At 34.1% G+C, this 15,433-nt stretch overlaps 1 long non-coding RNA gene across 1 annotated transcript; it reads left to right on the top strand.

The window, feature by feature from the left end:
* The first annotated feature begins 12,615 nt into the window (after positions 1 to 12,615).
* Positions 12,616 to 15,141, top strand: LOC122297839. The gene is made up of 3 exons (XR_006238909.1): positions 12,616 to 13,372; positions 13,463 to 13,510; positions 14,532 to 15,141. It is a non-coding gene; the product is annotated as an uncharacterized LOC122297839 (long non-coding RNA).
* Positions 15,142 to 15,433: the final 292 nt, after the last annotated feature.

Below are 15,433 nucleotides of genomic sequence, written 5' to 3'. Positions count from 1 at the left end.
GTGTGTGGAAAAATGGTGTGTCTAGATGTTCCCACTAGATGGAACTCCACATACCTAATGCTTAGTATTGCTGAAAAATATGAAAAAGCTTTTGTGTTAATGAGAGTGAGGGAGTCATAACTTGCGGCGCCTCCATTTGAAGATTGGCAAAGGGCTCGTGTTTTTATCAAGTTTCTTAAAGTTTTTTATGATGCCACTTTGAAAATCTCCGGCTCATCTTATGTGACATCTAATATGTTATTTCAACAAATTTCTACAATTGAGCACAATTTGAACAAAATGGGTCAAAGTGGGGATGATTTGTTGAGGAAGATGGCGTCTAATATGAAACTTAAGTTTGATAAATATTGGGGGAACATGAATAAGATGAACATGATTGTTTATGTAGCTTTTGTCCTTGACCCTCGATATAAGATCACAGCCTTGTCATATTGGTTAAAAAAGTGCAAAGGGGATGAATGTGGAGATAGGATTGAGGCCAATGTAAGATTGCTCATGAATCGTTTGATTGAGCAATATCACAAGTTTTATGGGCGAGATAGTGGAAGATCAAATATGGCACAAGTTTCAAGTTCCTCAAGTATTATTGGTGACGACTTGGAATATGAAGATTTTGATACATCTCTAGATCAATATCTTGAGGGGCAAAACAATTCGGTATTTAGCTCAGACTTAGAGAGGTATTTATCGGATGTGATTGAACCAAAAGTACTTGAGTTTGATATTTTGGATTGGTGGAAGAGGAACTCATTTAGATATCCCATCCTTGCGAAGATTGCACGTGATATATTGGTCATCCCTATTTCGACCGTCGCATCTGAGTCCGCATTTAGCACCGGTGGACGTGTAATAGACCCATACCGAAGCTCATTAGCGCCGGAAACTGTCTAAGCACTAATTTGCACACAAAATTGGTTGAGTTGTGAACCACTTAGTTCTTGGGAGGTGGAGGAGCATGTAGAAGACGTTGCCATCGAAGGTAAATGCTTTTATTTGTTAATTTTGATTTTTTATTGCTAGTTTATCCATTTAACTTAACCTATACATTTTTTTCTTCTTAAGGTAACCCTCTTTCTTCAACTTCAGCAACTTAATTTTTTGTTCTTGATGGTGTGAGCTTTGGAGCTTCTTTGCATACACTGCATATTCAATCATATGGTATGAAGCTTTTGACTAACCCATTGCTCTGTTTATTTTTTTATCACCATGGTTATTTAGTGCCTTTGTCTAATTATTTATCATCCGCTGACCACAGGAAGCAGAATATTGACAATGGAATAGATAAAAACTCTGGTCAACAACTCTAGTCAACTCTCCATTGCTCTTTCATTCCTTTCAGATGGTAAATATCAACTGAATAGATAAAATAGTTGGGTTTATAAATATGGTAGATAGAAGGATAAGAACTCGTAAGATAATTGTAAAAAAAATAATGTTAAAAGCTTCAACAAAATCTTCCTAGAGAGTTTATCCATTTGTTTTTTATTTACTGCCTTTGTCTAATTATTTATCATCCGCTGACCACAGGAAGCAGAATATTTTGGTGTTTCATTGCCAAACATATCAAAATATTCCATTGCCAAACATATTGACAATGGAATAGATAACAACTCTGGTCAACTCTCCATTGCTCTTTCATTCCTTTCAGATGGTAAATATCAACTGAATAGATAAAATAGTTGGGTTTATAAATATGGTAGATAGAAGGATAAGAACTCGTAAGATAATTGTAAAAAAAATAATGTTAAAAGTCTCGACAAAATCTTCCTAGAGAGTTTATCCATTTGTTTTTTATTTACTGCCTTTGTCTAATTATTTATCATCCACTGACCACAGGAAGCGGAATATTTTGGTGTTCCATTGCCAAACATATCAAAATATTCCATTGCCAAACATATTGAATTTGGACCTGATTAACAAGTGGTTGTGCTTTTTACATGGAAATTGGGCATGGTTTTCTCTTAGGAAAATATCCAAGTTTGAATTTTTTATGTTTTGATTTGTGATAGAGAATTCTGGAGCATTGGACGCTGCTTATGTTCTTGCTTAAGATCAGTATGGCAATTATATCTCGCAGGTTGGTTTTGTTTTTTTTACACGGTTCAATTTGTTTTTTTTTTTTCTCTTCCTTCGTTAATGGTGTTTGATGAATGTGGCTGTAGCCTAATATATAGGCATTGATTTCCAGGAACCATACCTCGAAGAAGCACATCTTGACGTTGTGAATGGAAGTATAAAGAGTTATCCAAGCAATGGGATCAACTTTGCTAGTGCTGGCAGTGGTGTTTTCCCACAAATTTTCCCCCAAATTCAAGATTCAAGATGTGGAGTTCTTATATTGTGTTGATTTAATTAGATGTGATGTATTATTATTTATTTTGTTTGTAAATTTATGTTTTGTAAATTTTGTTCTTATATTATGTTTTGCATTGTAAATTTATATTAATTTTTTTAGAAAATTCTTTTAAAGTGTTTTAATTATTTTTTTAAAAAAAATATGGGCAATTTAAATATGAGATCAGATTTTTTTTTTTAAAAAAAAGTGCTATCCTGGATTGAATTTTTTTCAAAACCCGGATTGAATCCGGGTATAACCCGGATACCCGGGATTAAAGCAAAAAGAAATAAAAAATCCGGATATCCGGATTGAATCCGGTTATCTGCCCGGATTTAGTCCGGGTTCAATCCGGGCGGATAACCGCCTGGATTTTGACATCCGGATGCGGATCCGGTTACGGCCGGATATCCGGATCCGGATCCGGATGCACACCCCTAGTTTAATAAATCAAACTTCCAATTCAAAAAAAAAAAATTAAAAGTAAATAGAGAAATAGAAAATCGGTCTATTAGCTAGCCTCAACCAAAACAAATTCTTAATCCAATTATACCCTAAGCCAGTCGGCTGAGGAAAGAAAAATCAGAAACTTTAATATATACTTTAATAAAATAAAATAAAAAATAAAGCAATGAGATTGTCTATGCACTATATATATTATATACTCATACTGATCAGAAATTATTCCAGAAAAGTTTTCAGGTGGTCTCGTTGGAAGCTGGAAAGGATGCATTGACTGACTTCCAAGTCTTCTGCCTATCACGGAGTCATCATTGATTCATGAGTCAAGTCTTCTATTTGTAAATCATTCCATCGGGTTTAAATTTTTATGATTTTGTCGGTGATTGCAAATTTTTATAATGAGCCGTGCTACTAAATATGCCGCGTAGGCTAAATTTAATTTTTAATTTTTTTCTTTTTTCTTTTCATTTTTTAAACATATTTAAATATTTTTTAAAAATAAAAAAATGCATCAATATATTAAAAATCACTTCTTCAATCATTAAGTAAAATAAAAAAATGCTTAGCAGCACAATGCGGCGGCAGAGTAGTGTTTTTCTTTTATAATTAAGTCCTTCTGTCTCTCTACAGTCGATTCATCTATTTGAAATGCAGCAATCAATTAGAACTTGACATGTGGCATACAAATGCCATGTCAACACCCTTAAGAAGAAAGTAACAAAAAATGTACTTCTAAAAATTTATTTAAGAAATCTATAAAATTAAGATAAATATTTTTGAAGTGTAGATATATCTGCATATATAATTGTTTGCATGGATAAGTGAATTCACGGTGCCATAAGTTGTTCCAAGTTTGAAGATTTGCTTTGCTAATGAACCTATTGTACTATATATATATATTTTCACCAGTAATAATATTGTCTCGATCTCCCTAGCTATTTTATTAGACTTGGAACGGAGTTGTCAAATTTTATCTGAAAGGTTTTATTTAATATTTTTAATGATGCCAAGTCATGGGTTCGTCTCTTAATCCATGTTTAGTTTTTGGCACTTCACTAAATTGATATCTTTTATTCAACTTTTAAAATTTGGGAAATGATTTGTATAGGATATAAGGTGTGCAAAACCTGCTCATTGGAAAATCATTTGTACAGGATCTACCTCTTGACAATTTGCCCTTGCTGGTAGCCCTTCCGCTACTTGGCCAAGTTTAAACTCACCGTAATTAATTCTTGAACAGTGAAAAAGAATATATATATATATATATATAAGAAAATTCTATACACTATACTATCATTTCACTTACATTTCATTAAGTAAAATATGTCACATATAAATTGCAAGCTAGAAGCCATAGCGTGAGGTAAATAAATACAAAAATTCTACTCCTCTTTTTCACACCACATACCACATATAATTTTTTTTATTTTTTATCTCTTACCAAATATGCGGCGTCAAAACAATATGTAATATAGCATAACTTGTAACATATAACATTACATGACATGTCATAACGTGTAATAGACAACATTACATGACATGTCATAACGTATAACAGATAGCATTACGTGACATGGCATAACATATAACATATAGCTTTATGTGACATTGAATAATGTGTAACAAATAGCATTGCATGACATGGCATAACGCGTAGCATATAACTATTTCACGACATGATATAATATGTGTAATGAATGAATATTTCGTAACAAAATATAATGTGTAACAAGTAAATGTTTAGTGACATGGCATATATGATAATATAAGGACATAACCAATAGTTTCCTTACCAACACACATACCGTAATCTGATAGTAAATTAGAAACTAACTTACAATGATCATCGCATTACGAGAATTAAGCACGAAACAAGAGAATTGTAAATAGGAATTCTAAAAGTTAGAAACTTTATCACTAACAATTAGAAATATGAAAAATGCTGACTTAGAATAAAATTATCATTTTATTCTTTACATATGAAAAAATTACAATTTTACCTCTAACTTAAGGATTTCGCATCCTAACTCAAAAAATTACCAAAATTACATTCCTCGTATAAATTTTATCCTAAACTCAAATATCAGCTTAGAAAAAATTAAAATAAAATATAACTACGGAAAATACACTATAGCCAAAACATCCATAGGTCATCTCTCTTGATTTTTGTTGCAATTCCTCAAACTTCAAAACCCATGATCAAACCGAAATTTTGCAACAAAATTCCTCCTATCCTAAATTTAAAAACATGCTTAAAACATCCAATAAAAATATACAACTCATCAACATAAAAATTTTAAGTAAAAAGATCAAAACCTTTTAACTAAAGATACTAACCCTTGCATAACAAGGTTTGGCCTAATTTAAATAATCTCCAAGAATTCAGGAAAATCCAAATATTTCTTCTAACATAATCATAAATGATTCCTGAGAACTAACATGCTTTGAGTTATTACACAAAAGTCATCAAAAACTACAAAACATCACTTGAAATACTCGGCTCCACACTTAGTCTAACAACTGAATTTTTTCTCAACATGCTTTGATCAAACACTTGATCTGCTGCTTACAAAGATGAGATCTTCAAACCAAAACATCAAATGTTCTAAAAATGTGTCCTAAAGTAGATCTAGGAATTAAAATTAAAATTACATGGATAAAAATAAACTAAAACATGAATCTAGCTAGGGCTGAGCAGAAATCCGAAAATCCGACTCCGACCCAACTCCACTCCGCCTCCAACAAGTCAGAGTCGGAGTCAGAGTTTTTTTCTAGTGGGAAGTCGGAGTCGGATGCTAGGCGGATCCGACTCAGACTCCACTCCGATCCAACTCTGATACTCCACCTCCGACTCCTTATTCCAACTCCGACTCCGCATCCGACTCTGCTCCGCTAATGTACATATTTTATAAAACATATATGTGTTAAATATAAATATAATAACATGTAATATTAATATATATAAATACTAAAATGCTTAATAACATGTAACATTGTAATACTAATATATAATATAACATATAACACTAATAACTTAGTTACTAGTTATTACATCTAGACTATCTAGTTATTACATCTAGTTATTTGTTACAGACTATAGTAAATAAGTTAATAAATATTACTAATTTACTATATATTAAAAGAGTAATAGTATTAGTATTAGTATATTACTAATATATAATATATATATATATATTAAATTAATATCACAATATAATTACATAAGTATTAAATATATTCCCTTGGATATAAAAACAATAAAAAAAATTGTCAAATTTCTAATATATAACTAACTCTCTAAGTTAGTAATAATTAATAAAGTAACAATTAACTAGTGATTTTTTTAGTGAGTTAATTAAATAGTACACATTAAATTGTTACTTAATTTTATTTTTACTAACTTAAATATATTTTTACTTACTTATTAATTTATTTTTATTGTTTAGAAGTAGAAAGTAGTAAACGACGCCGTTATTAGAAACTGGGTTGCGTGAAACGGCGCCGTTTCATGCAACCCTTTATTTTTTTTTTCAAATATCTGTCACTGAAACGGTGCCGTTTGGGGTTAAAATAACCCCAAACGGCACCGTTTCAGTGTGTTGTATTAGGTTCCCCCCCCCCCCCCTTCCCTCCTGATTCCCTCCCGGCCTCCCCCTTCGCCGAATCGCTCTCTCTCACCTTTCATCTCAGTCTTCACTCTTCAGAACCCTCACTAGGGTTGAGCAGAAATTCAAAAATCCGACTCCAACCCCGACTCCGATCTAACTCCTCCGACTCCGACAAGTCGGAATCGGAGTCGAAGTCCTAATCTCACTGCTTCAAAACCTGTACAAAACCTTTTTTTTTTTTAATGGGCAGATAGTGAATGAATGAATTACTTAGATTTGGTTTTTGATTTGTTTTTTTATATTATGAATGGGCAAATTTGGTTGTTGATTTGTTTGTTTGTTTGTTAATGTATCAGATTTTTCATTGTTCATGATAATGCTAATGAAGTTTGAATTGTGAATAGGCCTAAGTTCATATAGATATTATTTTTGTGTTTAATGCAATTTATTTTATATGGCATATATTTTGTGAAAAATAGTTCTGTTTGTTAATTAGTATACTTTTTGTGAAAATAAAATGTTATGTATTGGATGCTTTGGAATATCTATAATGAAGTGAGGCTGTGCTAAATGGATATTTTGTTGTGTTCTACAGTTCTAGTTATTAAATCATGGATATGGAAGGCACAAACACTCCTACATCCACAGGTGCATCTTGTCATGGCATCCCAGCCCCAGAACAACCAATTGATATTCCCAGTCCAATAGTTGATGAGTCTAGCGGACCAATAGGCTCTTCGGTAGGCACTCCTAGTGCCTTCCATTCTACCCATCGCCCTCCACCTGGTAGTAGAAATCCTAAGAATAGGTATGGGGTATGGTCCCACTTCACAAGAGTGTCCGATTGTGATCCCAAAGAGCCTGTAGCTACTTGTAATGATTGTCATAGGCAATGGAAATGCCATCCCAAAAGGCAAGGTACTTCGGCCATGAAAACACACACCCAACTTTGTCTCAAAAACCGTAAGAGTAATTTTGACAAGAGTCAAATATTCTTGGTCCTGGAAGCAAGAAGTGAAGGAGGGGAAGGGGAGAAGACCTTAGGGATGGCCAAATATAATGAGAAAAAAATCCAAGCTGCCCTTGCTAAGATGATGATAGTGGATGAGCTACCATTTAGATGTGTTGAGGGAGAAGGGTTTTGGAAATTTGTTAAAGCCCTTAATCCAAGGTTTCCTATTCTTTCTCAATTTACCGTAATGCGTGACTGTATGAGGGTATTCTTGAGAGAGAATGATAGTTTGAAGAAAATGTTTTTGACCACCAAACAAAGAGTATGTCTGACCACCGACACTTGGACTTCTATCTAAAATATTAATTACATGTGTGTGACCGCTCACTTCATTGATAATAATTTGAAATTGCATAAGCGGATCATTTTATTTGTTCGGATTAGCAACCATAAGGGGGCAACAATTGGGAGGGAGTTGGAAGAGTGTATGCTTGATTGGGGCATTGACAAAATCCTCACAATTACAATGGATAATGCCACCTCTAACGACTCTGCTATTGATTGGTTGAGAACAAGGGAAATAGGAAGTGCGGATTGTGTTGCCAGTCACGAGTTTATTCACATGAGGTATACGGCACACATCTTAAATCTTATTATGAGTGAAGGTTTGAAAGATGTTGATGACTCAATTGTAAGGGTCCGAAATTTGATTAAGTATGTGAAGTCTTCTCCCCAAAGACATGACACTTTCAAGTCTTGTGTTGATAGATCAAAAGTTCAATTCTCTCGTTTTTTGACTCTTGACGTGCCTACTAGATGGAATTCGACTTTTCTTACGTTGGACGTGGCTGAGAAGTATCAAAAAGCCTTCTAACTTTTACTTGATGAAGATCCCTACTCACGAGTTTATTTGTCTGAGGATAGACATAGGAAAAATGGTCTAGGAGTTCCTGGCTGGATGATTGGGAGACCATAAGAAACTTTTCGAAGTTTCTCCAAATATTTTATGGTGTTACATTGCGCATTTCTGGTACACTATATGTTACATCAAATATTTATGTCCAAGAGCTTATTGACATTCATAAACACTTGAATAATTTTTGTGACAATAGTAATCGACGTTTGAGTTCAATGGCTTTCAGAATGAAGACAAAGTATAACAAATATTGGGGTGATCTTGAAAAAATAAATCGGTTGTTGTTTATTGTTGCTATTCTTGATCCGCGGTTCAAATTGGTTATTCAAGCATATTGGTTCAAGAAAACATTGGGTGAGGAGAAGGGTGAGGAATTTGTTGCACACCTAAAAAGGGATATGGAATATTTGTATGAGGCATATGTAGAGTTTGGTGGTGGGTGCGTAACTGGTGCTAACAAAACTCAGAGCGGTGAAATTTGTACATCAATGGGGAGTAGTAGTACTGTTACAGATTATGATCCCTTGGATTTTTTGATAGAGTTCCATAAAGAGCATACAACATCCTTGATGGATTGTAAGTCGGAGTTAGAGCAGTATTTGTTGGAGAACATTGAGATTCCTATGGGGAGTTTCGAAATTTTAATTTGGTGGAAAGTCAACTCCACCAAGTATCCAGTTCTTGCTCTAATGGCAAGAGATATCTTGGCCATTCCTATCACCACCGTCGCATCGGAGTCAGCATTTAGCATAGGAGGCCGTGTCCTAGATCCGTTTAGGACTTCTTTGGCTCCTAGAACTGTAGAAGCTCTTGTGTGCTTGCAAAACTGGTTGAAGTCTACTCCTATATGCTTGAGTCAAAATTATTCGGAAGCTATTGATGATACAAAGAGCTATAAGATAGACTCAGGTAATATATTTAGAGATTTTTTTAAGTTGTTATATAAGTTGATTTTGACATTTTGTAATACTAATTTCCTATACTTTAACATCTTAATGTAGAATTAGCCAATTCTATGGCCAGCATATTTCGTGAAGAGGATTGACAATCTTGTTTATGGTATCTTATTTCAATTTTGATTTCTTTATTTTTATAAATTTATATGGTATCTTATTTTCTTACTAATTTTGTTCTTTTTTTTTTTTTTCAGGCACAAGTTGAAGAATGACATTTTTTGTAATTTGTATTGGTTCTATTATTGCAAGTTGTAAATTGTAACTTATTGATGGAATTAGAACTTGTTGATGGATGATTAGACATGAGTTGGTTGGATAATTTGGGAGGATAGATGACGGAATCTGGATAGGTTAGATGATTGATGTTTTTGGCTCTATGTTATTTTTATTTTTATTTTTTTGTTGAAATGAAAATAGCATGGGATGCTAGATTTGGTTGTGTTTTTTTAACTTGTAAATTTGAATGAATGATTTTAGGTTGTAATTTTGGTTATGTATTCTTAATTTTAGGTTGTAATTTTGGTTATGTATTTTTAATTTTAGGTTGTAATTTTGGTTATGTATTTTTAATTTTAGGTTTTAATTTTGGTTATGTATTTTTAATTTTAGGTTGTAATTTTGATTATGTAAAATTTTAATGTGTGTATTTAGTTTTAATTTTGGTTGCACATTTGAATTTAGTTATTTTTATAGTGATGGATTTTGAATTTAGTTTTATTTTCTAGTGTGATAATTTTGGTTAGATAAATTAGAAATCTCAAATTATATTTTTAAAGAAAATTGATATAGAAGCCCAAATCCGATTAGAGTTGCAAATTGTAAAATTGAAATGTTAATTGGGTCAAGGAAAAAAGTCTAAAAAAAAAGCCCAACAAAAAAGCGCAACTCCTACTCCGCTTCGACAAGTTTGAATCGGAGTCGAAGCCGAGTGAGGTGCAACCGAAGTTGGAGTCGAAGGTCGGATTCAGCCTCCGACAAAGTCCGAGTCGGGGTCGGAGGAGGCCAAATTCGACTCCGAAAAGTCAGTGCTCAACCCTAGATCTAGCTAAAAATATCAGTCCATTGACTTAACCGAGTATTCTCTTGCATAAAAAATTATATCTTTTAAACTGACACAAAAAATCTTCAAACTAACATCCTAACATATATATATATATATAAGGCTTAGAATCATCAAATAAATATATCAAAGCCATTACAGTAAGTTTAAACAGTAAAAGATCCAAACGTTCTTAAAACAGAAACTGTTTCTCATCTTCCAATTTTTAAGATTCTAGTTTTAAGAAAATCTATCATCAAAAGTTTCAATCATGCGACAAATCGCTAACAAAAATTCATATAAATATGTTGAAAACACTCCATAAAAATTTTGGATCAAGATCTGTCCATTAGCTTGCTCAAAAACTCCAAAATATAGCACTCTCCAGATTATCGCCCAGAATGATATTGCCATGGTTAAAATAACTTTTGACTGACCAAGACCGTGAAATGAAATAAAAAAGATACCAACAGAAACTAGATTCAAATAAGAACAACTTTCATGGAAGAATTATTGTGATAAAAGACTTACAAAAATGTCACACAAAACATCTCGAAAAACAGCTAGAGAGAGTACCTAAGTGTTTCTCTCTAAAAACGGGGATAAGAAGTGATGAAGTGAATGATAGGGTGCCTTACATGCCTACTAGACTTCTAGAGGGTGAGTTATAGGCTTGAATGAAACTTTGATGGGAAGTGCTTGTCTCACAAAAGGTGAAAAATAGTGGGGGAAAGTGGGTTGCTGCTGCTTCTGTCTTGTAGAAGGAAGGTGATGAGTTGGATTTTCCTCTCACATCAAGGGACTATTTGGGGTGGCCAAGGGCAGAGCTGGTTTGCCATGAAGGGGGGGAGGGGGGGGATTTCCTCAAGAAGTTTTGCCAAGGTGGCCAAAATTTATGAGCCTTAAACAAGTGGGCTTCATTTAGGTTTTAAAGAGGTTTTGGTTAGGTTTTGAGATGCTGTTAAGCGCAAATCTTATTTTTCTTGACACAATCAAATTTTCAAGTTTTAAAAAATTAGATAATGATATCATAACATGAATTAATAGCATTTGAAAGTGATTTAATCAAGTGATTAAAAACAATACTAGAAATCGAATCAAATAGGGTTTGAAGGCCAACTTTAGGATTTTCCCAATGCCTTTAGGGTTTGGCGAAATCATTTAGGGTTTTGGTTTCAACCAAGCTTTTGGGGTTTCCATTGAATACCAAATTTTTAGGATTTCATTAGGATTGAAACCTTTTTTGGTTTGGCGCAATTTGGTTGGTTGAATTGAATAGGATTTTGCTTAAGTAGCATGATCTCACACCTTGATTCATTCACAATTCATCTCGTAGTTCCTCTTGGTGCAAAGTGTCTAATATTATTTACCAAGCGTGGCTAAAATCTTTTCAAATATCCAAATAAAACTTTTCTAACCTAATTTGGACATTCCATATGATGATTTTGAAAACACTACACTTAATGCTACTATTGAGGTTACTATTCACTCCAGAAAAGTAAAAAATAAACTTTACACTCTAAAATCTTAAATATTTATACAAACATAACTGTGCAATTCTTTTATCGGAATTCAACCCAAAGTGCCTCCAAATAAGCAAAACACATTTTCAAATAAGCATATCGTCCGAAAACTAAAAATGGTATTATTACGCCATAAAATCTTAAATATTTCACAGAGTCTACTGGCACAAACCATACCACATTCTGACACTTTTAACTTCCTTAACTAAAAAAAATCATACTTTTGGGATGTAAAACCCGAGTCCAGTGCGAGGCTGTTTTAAAGAATTTTTGGATTTATATGTATAAAAACCTATTTGAGTTTTTCAAATTTTCTTTTATGGGAAACTACAAGCTTGAAATATCTGTTTTTGTGGATTCCGATTATTCTTTGGGTTCAATATTTAAGTTAAAAAAATTTTATGGGCTGAGAGATATATATTTTTTTAAATAAGTTTAGATTATTTTATTTTATTTTATTTAAGTTTAAAATGGAGGCCTATTTTATTTACAAATCCAGCCATGCATGATTTGTTTGTAAAATATTGTTTTTTTTTTAAATATTTTTCAAAAGGTTTAAGGTTACAACTCTAAGGTCTCATTTCCATTAAAATCCTTAAACATATTTCTTAGCCCCGTGATCTTTTATTTTTATTTTTTGAAACCCTAGTTAGTTCTTGGTTGCCGTCACCGCGTTCACCTGCACACATGCACGTCTCTCATACACTTCCCAAACCATGCACGTTCCTTTTTTCCCACAGCCCCTATATTCATGGCAACAACCCCCATTATATAGAACAACAACACCTTAGATCCCGTACTCATCTTCCTCCTCAAATATTAGGGTTGCTGCATCCTTCCCCACGTTGAAGCTTCAACCCGCGGATCACGCCGCACCTTCTCCATAAAGTTTCATCACGCGGCCACCACGACCCTCAGCAGCACTTCCTATATATACACTACCATGAAACAGCCCAGCCACCGTGTTAGCTCCACACGCACGGCCAATAGCCAAGCTGCACCGTCGTGGGGCAGATCCACTGCAAATGCTGCCGAGATCTTCGCTGCCCTACCAACGCGTCACTGTAGGAACCCACTGCTAAACCACCGCAGCCCATTTTTTTCCACCACACTTTCCAACCCTCACAGTAAGCTTTCATCTTCTTCCTCTAGATCCTACTGCACATACACATATTTCTCTCTTCTGCATAAAGGGATTGATGCAGCCTTGAGTATCTTTTTTAGTGAAACTCTTCCACACCGTGAGCCTCACTTCTAGAATAAAACCTCCGTGTGATAGCTAGCATTTTCTCTGCACGACCATTTGCTAGCCATTGCCCAGTTACACGAGAGCCAACCACCGAAAACCACTCAGCCATCCCGTGTTTCGACCATCTCCTGCAACCATGAGAACCAGTAACTTAAGTCTAGCTCAGCCACATGAAACCAAACCCACCCCTGTTTTTTATTCCCTAAAATAGAGCAAGGGAAGCTCTCCCCATGCTCTCGGTTTCCAGCCTTGCTACACGCCGGAAACAACCCAAAAAATCCACAGAAACTGACATCTGTTTCCCCCTAGGGTCGGTCGTTCGGCAAGCCGCGGTAAGTCACCTGCACCTTTCCGTTTCTCCCTCTCAAGGCTTCTCTCTTCATGTGTTCTCAGCTCTCTCTCTCTCTCTCTCTCTCTCTCAGTGCACAGCCTCCCGGCCGTGTCTCTGCCATCTTTCAGCTGCCCCCACGGTAAGCCTCCTCGCACGACCCTGGTCATGTGACTGTATAGCATCCCTATAAACAAAACAAAACAAAACATGGGTTATAGCCTTTTTGTAGCCTTGCGTAGAGATGGTAGGAAGAATTTATTTTGGTAGAAAATGACAATTTTGCCCGAAATTCTATAATTGGGTGTTTTAGGGTTTTATTCTTATTTTTTTACTGGGTTTCTTTTTATTTTGAGTGTGTTATGTTAACTTATTTTGAAATAAAATGTTTTTGAGTTGAGTTCGAGTTCTAAAACTATTCTGGGTCGGGTAATATTTTATTTTTATTTCAAAGACATTTCATTGTTAAATGCGTTAGGTTTATTTATTTAAAAATAAACTTGTGAATAAGTGAGAATTAGGTTAAGGAAATATTAAGTGTATAATTGATGGTTTTAGAAAAGGATGGTATTTTATGAATTTTGAGAATTTAGGTTCTTGAGGAATTAAAATAGGTTATTTTGGCATCTTAGGCTTAAATATTGAAGGAAGTGTTCAATTAAAAATTTACATAAATTACGTGATTATTTTTATAGGTGGAGATTAATATTTGTTTGGCATTGTTGAGGAAATTTTTGAAAGATTAAGACATTCAGATAAGCGGAATTCCTATACTAGACTTTGCATAAAAGAAATAAACTGAGATTGATCTTAAAAAAGTTTGCATGCTTTGTTATGAATTCTACATGACTGGTGTAGACATGAGCTATTTTAGCATTTTATTTATGAATTGTGCAAAAGAGAGCCAATATGAAATTTTGTGTATAAATCCTATTTTTGTGATCTGATTCTCTTATGTTCTGAAAATATTTTGTACTCTGATATGATATGATGTGATTTCTAAAAACCTATGATATGACATTCTATTTCTGATTCTGTTCTATTCTGACCTTACCATGGGTGTAAAACTGTGGCCTCTGTTCGGGTTGGTACCAACTTTTATGTTTCCGGTACACCCACTTTGAAAGTAAAGTGGTTTTCTGCGTGATCTTTCCTGTGTGCAGGCTTGGGGCTCCGAGAATAATAAGGAGAAGATTCACATTCTGTTTCTACTCAGTTGGCCGCCAGGGTTTGTACGAACCTACCACGGGGGTTACACATGGAATTCTATTTTGATGTGATGTTTCAGTTATGTTGTGCCAAAGGAACTTTGAATAAGAATTTTTTTTGAAACTTTCGCTATGATATTTTTGATAACATGTTCTGATTCTGCATTCTGAAACTAAAACCATTTTGTTATGCATTTTGAACACTGTAAATGCTCATGTTTGCCCACTGGTATATGTTCTCTGTTTACTGAGTTGTTGATAACTCACCCTTTATCTCCAAATATTTTTCAGATAATTTTGATAGTTCGGCTGGAGAACAAGAATAGGAAGTTTTAACAAGATGTGATGATTGTAATGGAATAAGTGTCCGAGGGTACAAGTGCTTATTTGAGAGTTGTAGGTAGTAAATTGATTTATTTTTTGGGATATGTTGATTTGATGAGTTAAGGATATTTTCGAGTCTTTGGGGAGTTTTTAAAATTATGTTATTGAGAATTTCTTTGTAGTCCCTTTGAAGGAACATAGATATTTGGGTTAAGTGAATAAATTAATATTTTATGGAGTTTGCTGGATTTTATGGTTGTGATATTGAAGTTGATATTAAGTAATAAGAGCTAACTCTCCAGACCTCCAGGAATGGGGCATTACATGGGACTATAGTGAGTGATAATACTGACTATATTAACAAACTAAAACCTATGCAATTAGTAGATTCATTAAAACTTAGGGATTTTCATGAGGTTCCTAAAGCCTATAGAAATTCCATCATTAAACTTCTAGTGGACTATTACACAAAATCCACACCATGCACATCTCCATACCCATTTCCATGCCATGCACATCTCCACTCCACTAGG

Source organism: Carya illinoinensis, chromosome 15, assembly GCF_018687715.1.
Source record: "Carya illinoinensis cultivar Pawnee chromosome 15, C.illinoinensisPawnee_v1, whole genome shotgun sequence".
Taxonomy (NCBI): domain Eukaryota; kingdom Viridiplantae; phylum Streptophyta; class Magnoliopsida; order Fagales; family Juglandaceae; genus Carya; species Carya illinoinensis.
Note: the sequence above shows the minus strand (reverse complement) of the source record. Positions and strands in the feature narration are given on the sequence as shown.